Source organism: Cavia porcellus, unplaced genomic scaffold, assembly GCF_034190915.1.
Source record: "Cavia porcellus strain 051 isolate PalLab524CR breed Dunkin Hartley unplaced genomic scaffold, mCavPor4.1 scaffold_16, whole genome shotgun sequence".
In the NCBI taxonomy this organism is placed as follows: Eukaryota; Metazoa; Chordata; class Mammalia; order Rodentia; family Caviidae; genus Cavia; species Cavia porcellus.
The window spans coordinates 10,437,029-10,455,574 of NW_026947499.1; the positions used below are offsets into that span (position 1 = coordinate 10,437,029).

General features: G+C 47.9%; 2 long non-coding RNA genes and 1 other non-coding gene across 3 annotated transcripts in view; all 3 read right to left on the bottom strand.

The window, feature by feature from the left end:
- Window positions 1–18,546, bottom strand: part of LOC134470630 (uncharacterized) — a 35,712-nt gene that overhangs the window by 10,525 nt on the left and 6,641 nt on the right. The window lies entirely within an intron of this gene.
- On the bottom strand, window positions 1,116–4,112 carry LOC134470631 (uncharacterized). Its single transcript, XR_010039633.1, has 2 exons — window positions 3,551–4,112; window positions 1,116–2,266 (listed from the first exon to the last, which is right to left on the bottom strand). It is a non-coding gene; the product is annotated as an uncharacterized LOC134470631 (long non-coding RNA).
- On the bottom strand, window positions 2,822–3,020 carry LOC111754871 (U2 spliceosomal RNA). The gene has a single exon (XR_002789548.2). It is a non-coding gene; the product is annotated as a U2 spliceosomal RNA (small nuclear RNA).

Sequence of the window (18,546 nt, forward strand, 5' to 3'; positions counted from 1 at the left end):
GAAAAAAATGTGTTTATTAAGATCAAAGAACTAGAATGTATACAGATGACTCTTTTGGTACCCGGGATTGAATTCACGACTTCATGCTTGGCAGGCAGGCAGTGTGCCACGGAGCTGTATCCCCAGCCCGGATGATTTTTTCTTTTAGAAGGTTATCATTTATGCCCAGTAAAGGTGCATAGATCCTGTGTATACAGTGCCTTACTTTATAAAACCTTTGACAATGTGCTCATTCCCTGTCTCTTCCATTTTTTAAACAGTTAGTATCATCATGACGATATGAACACTGACTTTCCCAGTCCCCTCTTGATGGGCATTTGGGTGATGGTCAATATTGTTTGCTGTTACAAACAGTGCAGTGAATGTCCTGCACTTACCTTGTAACTCAGGGCAGAGATTTCTCACAGCTGGGTTGTCACTGATATCTAAGTAAGATCGATTTGGTTGTATGTTTCAGGCGGGATGCTCAGGAGATGTAATCTCTGTTCTCAGAAGGGCCCCAGCTGGACGAGCATCACCTTTCCCGTGCCCAGTTTGCACATTAACCTTCATGCGGGGAGGAGGGTGGTTCTAGACAGAGCCCATGTGATTCCTTCTCCCATCTCCAAATGTGCACCCGGGTGGAAGCTGACCTGTGATACAGCTCCAGGGTCTGCACGGATTCACACCCTGCCTGTTCAAGGCTGGGCTCTTCTGATCTCCGGGACACTGTTGTGAATATTGGGCCAGCATTCTAGGGACAGAGACCGCTCTAGGGAGCTAAGGAGCGAGGCAGAAAACCCAAGTGGACCACTTCCTGCGGCCCCCTGGCAACCACAGAGGCTGCTGGGAGCCAGCACCCAGGCACCTGCCTCAGGAAGAGCCCTCCCAATGAATAGTGTGAGGGTTATCACTGCCTTGTGTCTGATCTGTAAGGAATGTGTTTCTTGATAGAACCCGGAAGGCAACTGGACTTAACAACTTCACAGAAATGGACCCCAAAGGCAGCAAAGGCTAGATGTGTAGGTCAGGGACCTGAATTTGAATCCCTGCTGTGGTCAGCTGAATAATGGTCCTCCGATGACCCTGAACACCAGAGATATCATGCATGTGACAAAATTAAAGGTATCAAGGTGGGAGGTTCAGCTTGTTTTTTTATTTTAAAGAGATTAAGACAAAAGAGGACATAACAAAGCAGATCAGATCAGAACAATGTAAGCAACACAGCATTTTACCTCAAGTCAACCCATAAATAATAGTAGCTACCATAATGTCTCTTTCTTTGAAATAGTTGAGCATAAGTTCATATAGGGTAGTATCAAACAAACAAAATAGTGCAAAACCATTCAAGAAATGAAAGTATTACAGGGCATTCAGAACCAAATAACAGAGAGCAAACAATGGCTACTATATTGTCTCATTTTCCATAGAAAATTTGTTTATTCTATCACACATAAAATCCAATAAGATATAATATGATAGAACCAATGGAAACAGAAGAACAAAAGCATTGTAGGACTTCCGAGTAAGGTGATATTACACCAGCACTGGCTATTATAATGTCTTGTTTTCTTCAAAATAGCTGTTCATACCATCACAGATAATAAAATTAAACAAACTCAGCTTGGATTCTTGAGGGCGAGGAACAGCAAGCCTCCCTGTGAAGGAGGAGCGCAGGAGGAGCACGGTGGCAGCAGGAGATGTGGCAGCAAGAATAGTCGGGTCGTGTGCTGCCGTGACCTGGGGATGGACGGCCGCCTGCAGAAGCTGGGTAGTAAAGAAATGGGTCTCCCCCAGATCCTGCCGGAGGACCGGCTCTGCCCGTCCGTGCGGACTGCTGACCCTCCGAGCTGTAACAAGTCTGTTCTGTCACCAGGTTTGTGGTAATTGACGGCAGTAGTGACTGAAAACTAACACAGCAGGCCGTCTGCTTTCTGCAGTTGACCTCTCCGAGCCTCAGTTTATCATCTGTAAAATGAGCTCAGTGATGTCTCTGCTGTGCTTTGTTTTAATTACTGGAGATAAAATATTTAAAGTGTCTGGAGCATCACGAATGTCAGGCAAACAAACAGAAAGCTTTATGATTATTATATTGATAACACAGTTTCTCTGCATAATAAAAGACTTGATTTAAAGTGCTTTGTAAGGACATAAACCAGTGACAAAGTAGAAGTAGAGGTTTTGATCGGTATAAAATTAGATCAGGCCGGAAATTCAGTTCAGGAAGAAAACCACATGTGTAGGCAATCGGGATTTGAGCAGTGAGCTTGACATTTGAGCTTCCTGGCTGGCAAAGTGAAAAAGGAAGTATGTCACACGTTAGACTTCTAATACCAGAGGCAAGAGCCTCGTTACTCAGTGATAGCAAAGCTCTTTTAGGACCGCAAGAAATCTCTCCCTGTGTTTTCCCACTGGCATCCTTAATGCAACCAGAGTCAGAGGACTTTGTCATTATTTAAATCTGCCCCCATCTACTAGACTGGTTGGCCTCCCTTCCGAGTACTAACCAGGCCCGACCCTGCTTAGCTTCCGAGATCAGACGCTCAGACGCGATCAGTCACGGACAGGGCAGGAGGGTCATAGACCAGACTAAGTTATTCTCAATGCTGGGATCACACTAAAATCAACCGGGATGCTTCAAAGATATCACGGCCGGTTCTTCCTCCAAATAATTACACTAACAGCTCCAGGAAGGGAGCTGGACATCGGTATTTTTCAGAGCTTTCCAGGCTTCTGGTGGCAACCAGGGTTGGGAAACCACCCACCTGCACCATTAGTACTTGGAGGGGGCAGTCAGGTCCCTACTTCGAGCTTTTTATTTTTAATGTTATTTTATTTTATTTTATGTTTCCCCGGGGAAGGTCCCCGGGAGGTACTGCAATACCAGGTCGACACATGGAGTGCACGGAGCAAGCTCCTATTCCATCTCCCAGCTCCAAAAATCCATGTAATGTATTGTTCTCGGATAGAGGACGTATCAGATATTAAACTGGTAAGAACAGGTACTACACTCGACCTCAGCCAGAAGGCTGAGAAGTGATTAAATTTTGTTTTAGAGAAAATGAAACCAAGCAAAATAAAACAATAAAGCCAGTCCAAACAAGACAGGGTGAGTGACACAGGATTTCAAAACAAGGAAATAGGAAGTCAACAATGGTTATCATAAAGCCTCTTGTCTTCAAAATAGCTGCCAATACCTTCAGACATAGTAACATCAAACAAAACAGTAGAAGCCACAAACACAAAATAATGAATGCAGTATAGGACTTCAAAACAAGACAACATTAAATCCAAATACCGTAATATAACTTGTTATCTTTGAAATAGCTGCCCATGCCTTCGGATACAACAAAATTGAACAAGATAAAAATAGAATGAAACAATGAGAATGATACAGGATTTTGAAACAAGATAATAGGGAGCTAACAATGACCACCACCTTCAGAGGAGATTTCCCCCATAGACGCTACGTTGTATATTGTTCTCCGCTGCATAGCTGATCAGACTACCCGCTTTAGGCCTGCAAAGTCAGTGCAACACTGAACAGTGTAAGCATTAAGTTGTATTTTACCTCATTAGCTATCATCGTGGCCTGTGTTTCTCCAGATCAGCCAGTCGCTTTTAAGGGTCGAGGAGTGGGAGGAAGTAACCTCGGCTTTTGTCTCCTTGCGGGAAGGGCTGGTGTCTGGCTCTCTCCTGGTCAGCCAGTGCATGGTGCCGACTCACAGGAGGTCTTAGCTTCTTGCTGACCTCTTGTTCTCCTCCTCCACAGTCTGTGAATGGTGCACACTCACAGGAGAAGGCTGGCCTCTGTTCCTGCCCGGATCACCCCCGGCATGACCCTCCAACACAGCGTAGCCTAGTGCCTGCTAGGTAGGTGCTCAGTGTGTACTGTTGGTTATTGTTATTATATTCCAGATTTTATTTTATTTATTTATTTATTTTTGTCTTTTTGAGACAGGGTCTCTATGCAGTGCAGGCTGGCCTTGAGCTCACTTTGTAGCCCAGGCTGGTCTCGAACTTGCAGTGATCCTCCTGCCTCAGCCTCATGAGTGCTGGGATTACAGGCATGAGCCACTATGCCTGGCTTATATTTCAGATTTTAAAAGCATCAAAAGGTAGGCAGGAGAAAACCTTACCCTGTCCTCTGTCCACCTGGTCTTCACCTCTCCCAGCTCCAACGTGACCATCATCACCACAGATCCTTCCAGAACATCTTAACACAAAGATGAGTAGAACACATTACCCACATAGGTGCACACACACAAACATGCGTGTGTAAGGACAGGGTGAGCTTTGCTCCCTCCTCTGCTCTGAGGGTCTGACACTCCCACATGGTTGCCTTGGCTCACAGCTAGAGGAGTGCTCTTCCTTGGACTTGGTCATGTGACTTGCTTTGGCCAATGCCATGTTGGTTGCCACGTGGGAGTATCCTGCATTGTGAGATAGATGTGTTTTCCCTACCCCAGGATGGGGTGAATGGACCCAAACTGGACCTTAGCTGCAGCCTGGAGTCAAGGAACCCCACTGAGCCCCCCATGATCAGCTGAGCCCCAACTAGCTCTTAGATCCATGAGCATAAGATTGTGTGATTACCAATCAAAGTTTTGGGTTGGGTTTTAGGCAGAATTATTGTGAGAATAGCATATTCTCTGTGCCTTATTTGCCAGTGTATCATGGAAATATTTCTATATAGGGAATTTCATTCTGCTTTTAAAATTTTGAGATGGGAATTTAAGTCACTAAGTTGCCTAGGCTAGGCTTGAACTTGGGATGCTCCTGCCTAAGCCTCATGAGTGCTGGGATTACAGGCATGTGCCATCACATCCAGTCCTCATTCTGTTTTTTTAAAATCTGTATCAACTGTCACTGTTTGTATATACTTGTCTCCTACACAGAGGCATGTAGGTTTAGCTCATGATTCTGTAGTAAATAATCTTGGCCATACATCATTTTGTACAAGTCCAAACATCTTCGTCGGATAAATTTCTCAGAAGGATAATTGCTCTGTCAAAAAATATGTGCATTCCTAATTTTGACAGATATTGTCCAATTAGGCTCTCTAAGAACATGCCTGGGGAGCTTTTAAGAATGCCGAGCTGCCACCACCTTGCCAACACAGTGTACTATAAAGCTTTTTGCCTGGTCTGACTTAGACCTAAAACATGCTCCCCCATCAAAAGCCCATGTATTCAGAGGTGGGGTTTTTGGAAGGTGATTGGCTCATAAGGTAATGACTTTACCTGTGGATTAGTTTATTAATGAGATCATAAATTGATGACAAGTAGAAAGTAACAGGTGGGACCCAGCGAGGGAGTGGATTGTGGGGTGTGGTCTTGGGGATTCTATTCTTCCTCCCTCCCTCACTGTCTGTCTGTCTGTCTGTCTGTCTGTCTGTCTCTGCCCCTTTCTCTGAAAGCCATGAGCTGGGCAGATGTCCTCACCGCACCCTCCTGCCGTGGCGTTCCTGCCTCACCACACCCTAAAAGCAACAGATACAGAAAATGTGGCTCTGAGGAGTGTGCCTACCACTGTTTCAGCCACAGAGCGGAATCTGGATGTTAGAATTGCTTCTCCAAGATGGTAAATGATCATGGCGGCTTTCGGCCCGGTCTGCTAGGCTCCAATGATCATCGGACCCAAAGTCATAGGAAATGCTGTCAAGAAGCTGGGCTTCTTCCCATGAGTCAGCAGGAGCCATGCTGGGCCTGGGAGGAGAAACAAGAAGCCAATTCACCCTTCCCGTGAGCCAAGTGGTACCCGGGCTGGGAGACAAGAACATTCCACCTCCACCCCGTAAGCAACTGGCTGATTCGGAGGAACACAGGCTGAGCTAATAGCAACCGAGGCACAAAACTACTTAATGCTTGTACTGTTTGATTGACTTTGCAGGCCGAAGGCCAGTGTCTGGGCATCCATGGAGAGGATAACAATATGCAACATAGCAGCTATGGGGGATTCTTTTCTACCTTGGTTTTGAAATCCAATATTGTTCTCACTATTTGGTTTTGTTCTGTTTTATTCAATGTTGTTTTGATTGGGTTTTATACTGTTCTGTTTTGTTTGACTTTATTTTGCCTGATGTGATGGGCAGCTATTTTGAAGGTACCATACACCTAACAAGAGGTATATGGTAGCCACTGTTGATTTCCTATTATACTGTTTTGAAATCCTATATCACTCACTTTTTTGTTTTGTTGGCTTTATTCTACTTTATTTTGTTTGGCTTTATTCTCTTTAAAATGCACTTTCATTCTTTTCTTTTGATAGATTTTATTGTTTGGTTTTATTATGTCTGATGGTATGGACAGCTATTTTGATGAAAACAAGAAATATTATGATAGTCATTGTTGATTTCCTATTATCTTGCTTTGAAGTCCTGTATTGCTTTCATAGTTTTGTTCTGATTAGCCTTATTTTGTCTATATTCCCTATAAAATAAAATAAAAAGAAGCCAGGCTTGGTGGTGCACACCTATAACCCTGGCACTCATGAGGACCATGAGTTTGAACTGGGCCTGGGCAACATTGTGACTTAGCCAAACCCTGTCTCAAAACTTTAAAAAATAGCCAGAGAGGGAGCTCAATGTGAAGGCCCTGAGCTCAACCACCAGGACTGCAAAAATAGATAGTTAAATAAATCAATAATTTAGGAAAATGCTTTCCCCAAAGAAGTAGCCTAAATGTATCTAACTGGCTTGCTATAGGCCCCTCCTCGGTTTTGGAGGTGTCAGTGAACGGTAAGAACGTTGGGCACTGGCAGATGGGCAGCAGGCTGTTCTTTCTGGGTGTGACCTCTGCACCAAGGCTGGACAGGAATGTGGTCCTTCCCAGGCGTGAACACATCCTGGGGTCAAAGGCAGACACCAGCACATGGAGAGGCTGGAGACTGCTGACCGCCCCAGTCGGCCACCGCTGGAGACGTCCCTGGATCGTTTGTGCCCAAACATTTTCACTCCTCTGTTGACTGGGTGGCCTTTGTGTCGGTGTTGTCAGCACTCGAGGAGCTGCTTTAAAAGGATTCGGCAGTGAAAAATGTCAATAAAGCCACCCCCACCTCCCTGACCTCTCAGCCCCACGTGACTCTGCCTAGTTTCTGGCGTGGCTTTGCCCAATCCAGATGAACTCAGTTTCCCAGTCTAACGAAGGAGGCCCTAGCTAAGAGCTTGGCTGCCCCTTCGGGTAAAGTGGTAAACACGCAGACAAGCAGACCACGGTCACACCCCCTCTCACTGAGCCTAAAAAATATACTGGTTATGTCTGTACTCCAGGACCTTTGCATGTGCTGTTTTCACTTTCTGGAATGAACCTCGTGTAGAGATCTGCTGAACCCTACTCTTTCATTCCCTTTTAGTGTTTGCTCGATGCTGTGTTCTCAATGAGCCCTTCACCAACACTCAAGCAACTTAAAATAGAAACCCCCCTGTCCTACACTCTCTGTACACCTGCCATGGCAGATTTCTTTCTTTCTGTCTTTCTTTCTTTCTTTCTTTCTTTCTTTCTTTCTTTCTTTCTTTCTTCCTTCCTTCCTTCCTTTCTTCCTTCCTTCCTTTCTTCCTTTCTGTCCTGGAGCTTGAACCCAGGGCCTTTACACTGAGCCCCAGTCCTTTTTAAATTTTATTTTGAGGCAGCATCTCACAAAATTGTAAACTTGCAATCCTCCTGCCTCAGCGTCCTGAGGAGCTGGATCACAGGCCGGGAAGTGCTCACTACTAGCTCTTCTGATAACTCATACTACACTTCTGAGACTTCTGATCTGCTTCCCTCTCATGGGGCTCTCGCCGGTGTTAACTGGGCACCTCTGACGCTTCTTTCTTCCTCTCAGCTCATCCCCGTCCTTCACTGGCTTTGGAAGCCACGTCCTTGTCCAGATAATTACAAAGTTACTCCAGAAAACAGTTCTATCTTGCATTGAACCGAACCCTTTTTTTCTTTAAAAGGCACTAAACCCCCTGCTGAATCCTTCAGTGTAATGAAATTAGTTTTCCAAAGCCACGGCGGAAGCTAATTTGTGTATTGCTGTCAGTGGAAAGCTTGGGAATTAATTGCCTTTGCTAACCTTGCTGAGCTCCAACCACGAAACGTTTAGTGTGCAAGCGCCTGACTCCCTCACCGTGGGGTCTGCAGGCCGCGAGCTCCGCCCTCCAGGAGGAGGGGGATCCTCACTGGTTTTGAGATCAAGATGGGGATGAACTGAGCAGGGGGAGACGCAGACTGGGGCATCTAGAAACAGCTCTGGAGTGCTTTGGTCGGGCTTTTTTTTCAGAGCCCTTTGGGGGAGGATGGAGTTTGAGTAATTGTAATCACGCAAGTCATGCAGAAATTATCCTCATAGAAAATGTAAGATTTACTAATACGGCCAATATTCCTGTTGGCCACACCCCTCCGTCTGATATTTTCTGTCGTATGTTAGTTTTTTTTAATTTTTATTTTTGTGACACAGGGGATTGAACCCAGGGCCTTTGTACCGAGCTATATCCCCGGCCCATTCTTATTTTTTATTTTGAGACAGCAAAGTTACTAAATGGTCCAGTCTGAGTTCAAGCTTGCAATCCTCTTGCCTCAGCCTCCTGGAGTGCTGGGATTTCAGGCTTGCACATCCGTGCCCGGCTCCAGATGGTTTGTTAATGCATGTGTTTATTAAATGACAGACCATTTGATGGCAGAGGCACGGGCTGCAAGCTGCACCATAAGGGGACTTCGTTGTTCTGTAAACCTCACGTGGCGCATTTACAAAGTAGCTGAGTCCAGTAGGGGGGTGTCACAAGGTCCCCCTCACCCATGCGGCGCTATTTTGTGACACTGTGTCCCATAAATGTAGCTGGCGACGCTGTACACGACTTGTTTTTCCCACCCAATATTCAGGTCTGGAGTGTTTCCAGGTACATTTCTCAGACTTCTGGGCATCGCCCTGGTTTTCCACAGCACAGGGGACCTGTGGCTGCTGAAGCACTCCTACCGTTGAATGATTAGGCCGCTGCAGACCGCACCACGGTGCACGTTCTCCTTCTCCGGCCGCCGCTGAGACGCTACCTGATACATCCTGGGCGATGCCCTGGTTCAGGTCCCACACACACACCTCATTTATCTTCACGATGGCTTCGAACCTTGGGATCTGAAGGGCGCCCCAGCCTCCCGAGGATGAGCGTCTACGTTATTTCCCGGGAAGGTGTTTTTACAGCCATCTTGGGGTGCAGGTGTGAGGCGGTCTAGTAATTCCTGGAGGGGAACTGCTGGGTCAGAAGGATCACACTGAGCCCTGACAGGCCCTGCCCCAGAGCCTGCTCAGGAACTCGAATCCTCGGTTCACTAATGTATCTGAAAGCGCTCCTCTCCCTTCCTCTCCCCAGCACCAGGTGTCACCGTGCCTTTTATCTCTTACATTACTCTCTTCTCATTAAGTCCTGGGCTGGCTTTTTCCAGCTTGAAAAATGAGATCTACGAGTCCATTCAGTGTGTAGAAACCCACACAGAGCCATTAGGAGCTCTGGTCCCACCTGCTTGAGTCCCGCCTCTTCTATACCACGAGACAGGTCACCTCCCCTTACCTCAGTTTCCTCCTGTGTAAAATGGGCACAACGAGGTGCCTAGCACGAAGAGTCATGTGGGCTCCAACATGTTCTGTCCCTGGTCAAGCGCTTAGCTGCGTGATGAGCACAGGGAAGATGCTGTCCTCTTCTGTGAGTAGGGTATGCAGTGCCTTTAGGGACGTCGCTGTCGTGGGCTTCCAGGGAAGCTTACATGGGAGGAGAAAATGATTGAGATGGGTTGCTGATGGATGAGGCTTTTCAGATGAAGAAAGAAGCAGGATGTGATGACGGCGACTTTGTTCCCCGTGCAGAAAGCCTCTCCCTCTCTCCCCTTGCGCTGAGCAGCCGACCCCAGCTTTGAAGTGATGATTGCTGGTCCAGATTTGGTTTGTTTTCTCGCTTGCCTCCCTGTCATCTTCTTGAAAGAAATCATTTATAAGCTGATGGAGCCGATCTGAATGCTGCTGCTTTTTGCTGTCTTCATCTCCTGAGGAAAACAGGCTGAGGCTTGCTACAAAGCGAGGAGGAGTGTTTCTGAGCTGGTGTTTGGATGCGGTGTTCTGCAATCTCCCCTCGATTCCTGACATCCGTGGGTGGGACCATCCTGCTCCCGCACCCTCCCGGGCCACCGTGGAAGGGAGGTGACAGGGCCAGGGCGGAGGCTGCAAGAAGGCTGAGCTCCAGGCCAAATGTACTCTACACAGAAGGGCCGAGGAAGGGAGGATTGCCAGTGCATGCTGCAGCACAGGAACACACCAGGCCACACGAGGGAAACAGACACAGTAGCCAGGTGTTACCATTATCATTTTAAATTATTGTTATTATTATTTTGCCTCAGTGGAGATCGAACCTAGGGACTCCCACATGCTAGGCAGGCGATCCATCACTGTGCTGCGTTCCTATCCCTAATTTTAAAATAAAGGCAAAGAGTTTGGGATGAATGGAGAATTCTCTTCAGCACTAGAGACAGGTTCTCGGACTGTCATTGGCTCACAAAGTCTATGATGAACCAGTGCAAATACAGTATTTAAAAACGAGAACAGCAAACATTCTCTGGCAGACAGGGTCCCGGATGTTTCTGGAAGCACTGGATTGAGAGTCCAAGAACTTGACCCCGGAATTTCCGCTGTCTGTTTTGTAGTTGTTCCGAGACTCTAAGCTTCTCAGATTCCCATCCTCACTTAATATCAACACTGCTTATTTTGCAGTGCAAATACTCTCTAGAGAATTTAAAGTTGTTCATAAGAACACAGCACATGTTGGAAGGGTAATACTCAGCAGAGGCTATGTGTCCATTCAGCCACCAAGTACTCACTGTTAGTGGGCTGTAAATCAGGCACCATGTTAGATTCTGGGGCTGCCAGGGTGCCTGCTTTAGGGTATAGGATATAGGAAAACAGGGCTAGGTGGGGAAGAGGGTAGCAACAGATCAGGACTAAACTACTCTAAGACCTTTACATTGTCATGGAGGAGAGCAGAATCGATTAACTTTAAGTTAAGTCAGTAAACTAAAAGATCAAAGATAACCACTGAAGGAATACAAAATATATGTATATGTATATGTATATGTATATGTATATGTATATGTATGTGTATGTGTATATGTATATGTGTATGTATATATCATCCAAGGTAACAGGGGGAAAATAGTGGACAGAAAAGGCAGAGAAGGGGAAATGGGAAAAGCAGAATAAACAGAAAATACTGAATAAGACAACAGAATGAAAGTCAACCCAGTAGTAACGATAATAAATATAAATGGCCTAAACTCACCAGTTAAAAGATAGAGATCAAAAATGGGGCAGGGCGGCAGGGCACCAGCCACATCTAACACATAAAAACAGAACAAGTTTGAACTGAAGCCTGCTCATTTTCAGAGGTGGATTATGGTTGTGTCAGACACCGTTTTTATTACTATTTATACCTCCCTCTTTCTTTGGGGGTTATATACTAAAGCAGAGATTAAGTCAAATTAGCAGAATTAAGTCAAATTAGCAGAATAGAGAAAAGAACAGAAACAGTTTGTTGAACCAGGTACTTTTAGAAGAGTGGTTTTAAAAGGGAAGAAACTGGGTTAAGATAGAAACGAACCCTCTTAGGTGTCTGTTTGCTTGAACACTCAGACTTTGGCCTCAGAGGACCTGGACTTGGTTTCCAATTCATTTATTATTTATTTAATCATCTAACTAACATTTATTGAATGCCTGCTAAGAAATCTAGTCATCTTTAGCGGTGACTTCTTGCATCAGTTATCTATGGACATGATAATGCTGCAAAGGCACCATCACACACACACACACACACACACACACACACACACACACGCAGTGGCAGATGACCATACACACGTGCTGTTTCTTACTATTCTGTGGGTTGTCTGGGTGCTAGTGTGTGCTGGGCAGGAATTGGTCCCTCTCTCTAAGCTTGCCGTGCGCCTGAAATTAGCTGGTGGGACTCTGAGAACCAGCTGGTGTAGGACGCCTTGCACCAGAGGGCTTGGTTCTGTTCCGTGTGGCTTCTCGGCTTCTAGGAGGCGCGCTTGGACTTGTCACAGTAAAGCAGGAGAAAGAGGAAGAAGCAAAGGGAGAAGGAGAGGCAGAGGGAGAGGGAGAGGAGAAAGAAAAGCTGCACTCTCTCTCTCTCAAAGTTCACGCTCATGATATTTTATCGCCTGAAGCAAATCACAGGCCAGACCTGCTTCAGGGGGCCGAGGAATCGAGTCGTTCCCTCGATGGACACAGAGCTGCAGAAACCACAGTGCAGTCTGGAGTCATATTGCAAGGGGGATGCGTACAGGGGGAGGCGGAATTGAGGCCATTTCTGCAACCGATCCGACACGCACTCCACTGTGCTGAGATAACATCAGTGTTACTGCACAGATACAGCTCGATGGTACACACAAAGCCGTGTTTCCGAGCCAGCTTACAGGGGCATTTGGCCAATAGTAGCCGTCGCGGTGGCTGCTGCTGTTGTGACCGTTCATATCATTATCGATCTGCATCCTCGCCATCTCTGGGGGTTTGCTCAGTGCAGCTCAGGAGTTCAGGTCTCCAAGTCGGCTCTGCTGCCGCACGCCTGATTGCTTTTCCTCTTAATAGAGGAACCAGCCAGCGGATGGAAAACTTCCTTGATTTTGCAAAGGCAGATGCCACTGTGTGTTAGCATCCTCTGGTCACTGGCTGTCACGGCAGCCAGGGCAGAGATCTATTTAGAGAGCATGTAGGTGCCTTTTGCTTTTGCCACCAGAGCTGTGCCAGGGCTGGCATCTGAAATCAGGATGGAAAGGTCCTGACAGGAGACGGCCCCTTGGGTGGCCATCTGCATTGGGAATTAACTGCTTAGCGAAGTTCGGTTTCCTCCTGTTCACCGAAGGTGCCGGCAACTGACTATGAATGATTTATTCACTTTTATTCCCAGGGAGAAAGCCTGAGCCTGGAGACAGAAACGCAGCACTGGCTGCAAGTTTGCTAAATCTACAGGCCGCTCACAGCACCTCAGCAGGCTGTGTCCTCTTTACACCGCGTCCTGTCCAGTCCTGGCTGCGTTCAGGCTTCTGTTCATCGCCAAGATCTCCACCCCCACCCCGTGCAGGACAAACTTCGCCTGGCGTGGGTATTCCAGGCTTGATTTCACTTTGCTTCCATATGGGAGGCATCGGCGTTTGCAAAGAGAAGCAGCATTTCTGGAGAGGAGCGGAACCAATGTATTGACAGAAATCCCCATGAATCTTCATGTTTTAAGGGGAGGAAAACCTTCTTTTGATTTGCAGCCCCAACCATGAGACGAGCCAGAGAAGAAATGTGTTGGTGATTCATCAGAAAACAGACAGAGCCTCATTCCTCTTATTTTGGAAGTAGCTGTCTAGGTACTGGGGGGTGTCGAATGAGAGGGGGTTATATTTGGAAATCTAACTGCGGAGAGGCTTTCTTTAAAAAGCAGCCCGAAGCCAAACTGGCTCCCACGGATGCTGCTTCGGTTGTCTCTCTCTCTCTTTTTTTCTCTTCAGTCCTTATGACACCCTCAAAGTAGATCATGGATGGAATTAAAAAAAACATTTCCCCCCTGCCTTCCTTGATGTTTATTTGGCTTTGTAGCTCTCCTCAGGAAGCCACAATCCCAACCTCTGTCCCTTTAAAGAAACAGATCCAGGAATGTGTGATGTTTCATAAAGTTAGGACACTCAGCTCAGATAGACAGAAACACAGAGGAGAACGGGGAGGGGCTGCATTGATTTATATTATGAAAGAATGAAGCAGCTTCAGGCATGGCTGGGACCAGGTGCTCAGCTAACCACATGCAGTCAGTTTCTCACTTCTCCCACTTCTGCATAGGCTTCAGTGTCAGGCTCTAGATGTAAAGACTTAGGTTCCAGCAGCCGAGGGACTCTAGTGAGAAAGATTGTTTTCTCAGGGCTGGGGAGGGAATCCAGCTCTTGTGCATGTTAGACAAGCCGAGTACCACTGAGCCACACCACCATCCCAAGATACATCTCTTTCCCAACCAACAAAGGGGGTTGCCTGCCTTTTCTGCACTGACCGTCGTGCCTGGGGGATGGTGTCGGTGGCTGGATCGGGTGCAGGGCCTGGCCAGCCGGATCTCGTGGACTGATGCTAGTGAGGGGTGGTTTTCCAGAAGGACAATCAGGAGCAGGGAAGTGAGCACCACGCAGCAGAGGTAACATGGTCTTCGGGCAAACGTGCTAGGCTGGGTCCTCCAGGAAGCAGACACCAGACAGGAGTGTGTGCATGAGGATGGAAACGACAGGAAATAGGCGGAGGTCAGGGGAGCTTGGAGGCTGTCAGATCCCAATCGGGGCAGGGAGAAGAAAGGCTGGGCGGGACTGTGCCAGACTGTGCACAGTCTCAAGGACCTCCAACTGCAGTGACAGAGTCCCCGTCCCGCAGGAGCTGGCTGCCATAGTGTCCCTGCTGTGCTCAGCGCCCAGCTGCTCGCAACCCATGAGACGCAAGGCCTTGTTTGCCCTGGTAGACTGCAGCATGTTGCCAGCTGGGTCCTTAGTGCACTGAGCCTCTGACACTAGAGATCCTCGAGGCCCATCCTCATGGCCACTGTGTATCATAAGCCACCTTCAGAGTATCTCATTGATTAAAGGTGTTGGCATACTGTTAGGTCAGTTGATTACAATAAAATTATCATCTCAACTCCCATTTGACAGATGGGAAAGGTGAGGCAGGAGGGGATACAGTTTGTCCAAGACCATTCCAGTACTCAGTGATGAGATAGGGCTCACAGCTGACCGCTGTCCCCTTGTCCTTTATGACTACGGTATACCGGGATAGATGGTGCCCCCCCCAAATCCATGTCTGCCTGGAACCTCAAAATATGACCTTTTTTGGAAGTAAAGTCTTTACAGATACAAGTACTTAGGCTTAATTAGTGTAAGCCCTGAATCTAGTATAATTAGTGTCCTTATACAAAGGAGGTGGAGAGAGAGAGAGAGAGAGAGAGAGAGAGAGAGAGAATGAAAGTTCAAATCCTGCCTGTCCATAGACCCATTTGTCCATCCATCCGTCCATTTGTCACCATCCTTCTATCCATCCACCCACCTACCCGCTCATCCATCCGCCCATTCACCCATCCATCCGTCTTCTGTCCATCCTCGCAACACCCATCCATCCATCCCTCTATCACTCATCCATACACCAACCCATCCATCCACCTGTTCACTCACTCACCAACCCACCCAGCCTGTATTTATTGAACATCAATTTTACATTAAACACTATTCTAGCTTCTCGGGATGCAGCTGTGGACAGATACAGACACAGTTAGGTGTCTGAACTCACGGAACTTACACCAAGGCAGGCATCTCTTTCTGTCTTTGCTTCTCCAATAATCAACCACCAGATGGTGGTGAGTGCCATGCAGAAAACCAGGAGGCACTGACACAGGTGATGGGAGGAGGAGGGAGGGACTGCGTTGGGACCCGAATAACAAGAAGCAAACTCTCCACGCAAAGACCAGGATGTTGGTGGTGGTGCAGTCCAGGCGGAAGCTGGTGCAAAGACCCTGAGGTGGGCTGACCCTTGATGTTTCATCCCCAGAACAAAGCCTTCAGGCTGGCCAGTGAAGCAAGACGGAAGGGCGGGAGGTGATGGGATCCGAGAGGTCGAGCTGGATGAGAGGACAGAAGATGCAGCGCCTGTAAGTAGGTTTTGTTGGCTTGTCTGCTTCTGTTGTTTGCTTGAGTGCAGTGAAAAAAAATCCAGAGATTTTCAAGAAAGGAAGTGGCAGGTGCTGGCTTGACCTTCAGGATGTACCTTTGGCTGTGGTAGGGGATGGACCACAAGGGCAGGGAGGCCACAAAGGAAGCTCCAGACAAGAGCTGCAGTGGCTGAGAGGCTGCAAACTCAGCTCCGGAAGATCTGTCTTCACAGTAAAGCTTTTTGTCCCAGCTATGCTAGTTTCTGTTTCCTGCAATTGAACACGTAGTGATTACGACTCTGGCTTTTGAAGGCCATATTTTAACTTCCTTCATCATGCTCTGAGGTCTTCGGTGAAGTTAGCAATGTTTTCTTTTAATATATCTTGCTTTTCGTTTTCCTCACCTGTACTCTTTCCTGCCCTCTATGTTTCCAGTACTCCATTCATCTCTACGGGGGCCGCCTTGGCTTGATTGCTGAGCACTGCCTGTCATTACCAATCAGGCTGGGGTAAAGCGCAGTGGTGGAGCGCTTGCCTCGCTGCAGGAGGCCCTGGGTCTGATTGGGGTATTTCTTCCTGATAACATTGGCATTTTCGTTGGCTTCAGGCCCAGCAAGATTTTGCCAAATGTGTGCTGAGCTTTCTAGGAGTGCTCTCGTGGGTTTCAATCTCTGCAGACGCCCAGGGAGGTTGACACTCCTGCCCTATTTTGCAAACGAAGGTGGAGCATCTTAGAACCTCTGTTCCTTTTTCCTGCAGTGAATCATGGGAATATCAGGATGGGCCAATGAGGAGAGAAGATCTTTACCCTTCAGGTGGCTTGAGAATTACACAGACCCTCACCTCAGGTGTCCCCGGGGGTGTGGAGCAGCTGACTGCGGCATCAAGGCATCAATCTCGGATGATGATCTGCTCCTGGTCTTCACCTTTGCTCAGAGAGAAGCATCTGGAAGACACAGGGCTCTTGCAGAACCTGCCTGGCTACTGGCTTGTCCCTTTTGTGTGTCATCCAGGGTGGTCAGAAGTCTCCCTGCCTCACTTGGGCTCAGGATGGATGAACACAGGCTGCTGGGGGAGTCAGTCATGTGCTAGGGGCCGAGGACAGGAAGCCATCTGCACTGGGAGAGACTGGGGGACCCTGGGGGGAGCAGGTGCCCCAGTCCTGGCCCAGGCAGGTTGTTCAGTGTTGTCCATGCTACCCGAGGCATAAAACCATGGGATCCATTGTCCCTGCTTACTAGTACATGACCTTGAACAGTGATCTTCCCCTCTGTGAGCCTCAGTCTTCTCATCTGAGAAATGGGAATCAATCTTACGGTCTACTTTTCACCCTTACGGTAAGTACTCAACCATATTTGGAAAGTGAAGAACTTGCCTGAGGCCTTGGGATTTTGTATTATTACCTGTTACATACTCTGCTGGGACCAGCAGGTATCAGACAAGAGGAACTTCAGCCTGGACCAGTGTCACCAGCAAGGTCTTCTCAGAGGAAAGGACTTCTAGGTTTCTAAACTTGGCCATGACAGAGATGGCATCAGTCCTCTCAAGTATTTTCAGCTTTTGGAGCACAAGTCAACCTTCCATGTTTGCTTGTTGAGTGAATACACTAGGGACTGGCCAATGTCTTGAAGGTTGGACTGACCACTAAGCATGTAGGAGGACTTCCAGGCAATTCTCTCTCCAGGGACCACGTTTACTGCGTGAAATCAAACCAGCCCACTTCTGTCATTTTCTTCGTGATGTGGCGATCACACCTTCACCAGACCACTGCAGTGGGATGCTGCTTCAGCTCCCCTGGGGTGGCCTGGCCCTCCGCCGTGTGTTTAAATGCCCCCGTCGTTGGATATTTGGGTTGTTTCTGACTTGTCATTATGCTAAGGGACTCAGTGATGATAATCTGTGTGCACAAGTAGAATTATGTCCTCAGGTTACATTCTCACCACGTACGCACGCACGCGGAGGCCTGGATCACTGTTAGCACTTTGAACTCGGAACTCCGGCTCACCCCGCGGAAAGTCTGGGCCACTTTGCACCCCGCCGCCCAGCTCCTCCGATGGCCTGGCTGCCGCCTGTCTGCCCGGCTCGGCCTAGTGGGACTCTGCAGGCCATGGCCTCTCCCTCTCCCGGGCTGCCGGATATCTGTCATGTCGTGTTAGGATTGTGTAAACGTGATGCTGAGAACCTCCTTGGACGACAGATGCTCCCCAGATGCTGAGCAGATTCTGGAGCGGGGAGGGGGAAATGCTTGGGCGTGGGGGGCTGCTCACATGGCCCCCCCATCCTGCTTCCCTGGTCCCTGCAGAGGTAACCCTTATTCAATGTCTTCCCGCCTCGCATAGCAGAAATAAGCATCTGCTCTAAGAAGCCTCCCACAGTTCTTTTATAGTTCCTTGTCGCACTGTTTTATAATCTGGGGGCTTGTCTCTGCCTTTTCCTTTAGCCTGCAGCTTAGAGGAATAGATTCCCGGCATCTGGCGCGGGGTAACGATAAAAATTAAAATGGTAGTATGAGCCTAATAAACCGGTGATGTCAGTGTTGTTTGCAGTTAATATTGTGAAGGGCCAGAGAGGTACAGGGACTTAGCTAAGGTCACACAGCAGAGCACACAAGAGGCAGGAGTCTAAAACGGCTCCCTCTCAGCTACTGTGCTAGGCTCGGGAGGGTGTGGAGGCCAAAGCCAGGCCAGGCTTCCCCTGCTGCCGCTCGACACTGGCTGATTCCCGGGAGGCTTTCAGAGATCTCTGCCTGTATCAAGCGGAGGAATCTGGTTTATTCATTTCCGGAGAGAAGCCAGGCCGCTTTTGCTTTGAAGAACATAACCGGAAACAGCTCCTCTCATCCCTGACCTCTCCGCGTTCTGTCAGTGTCTCAG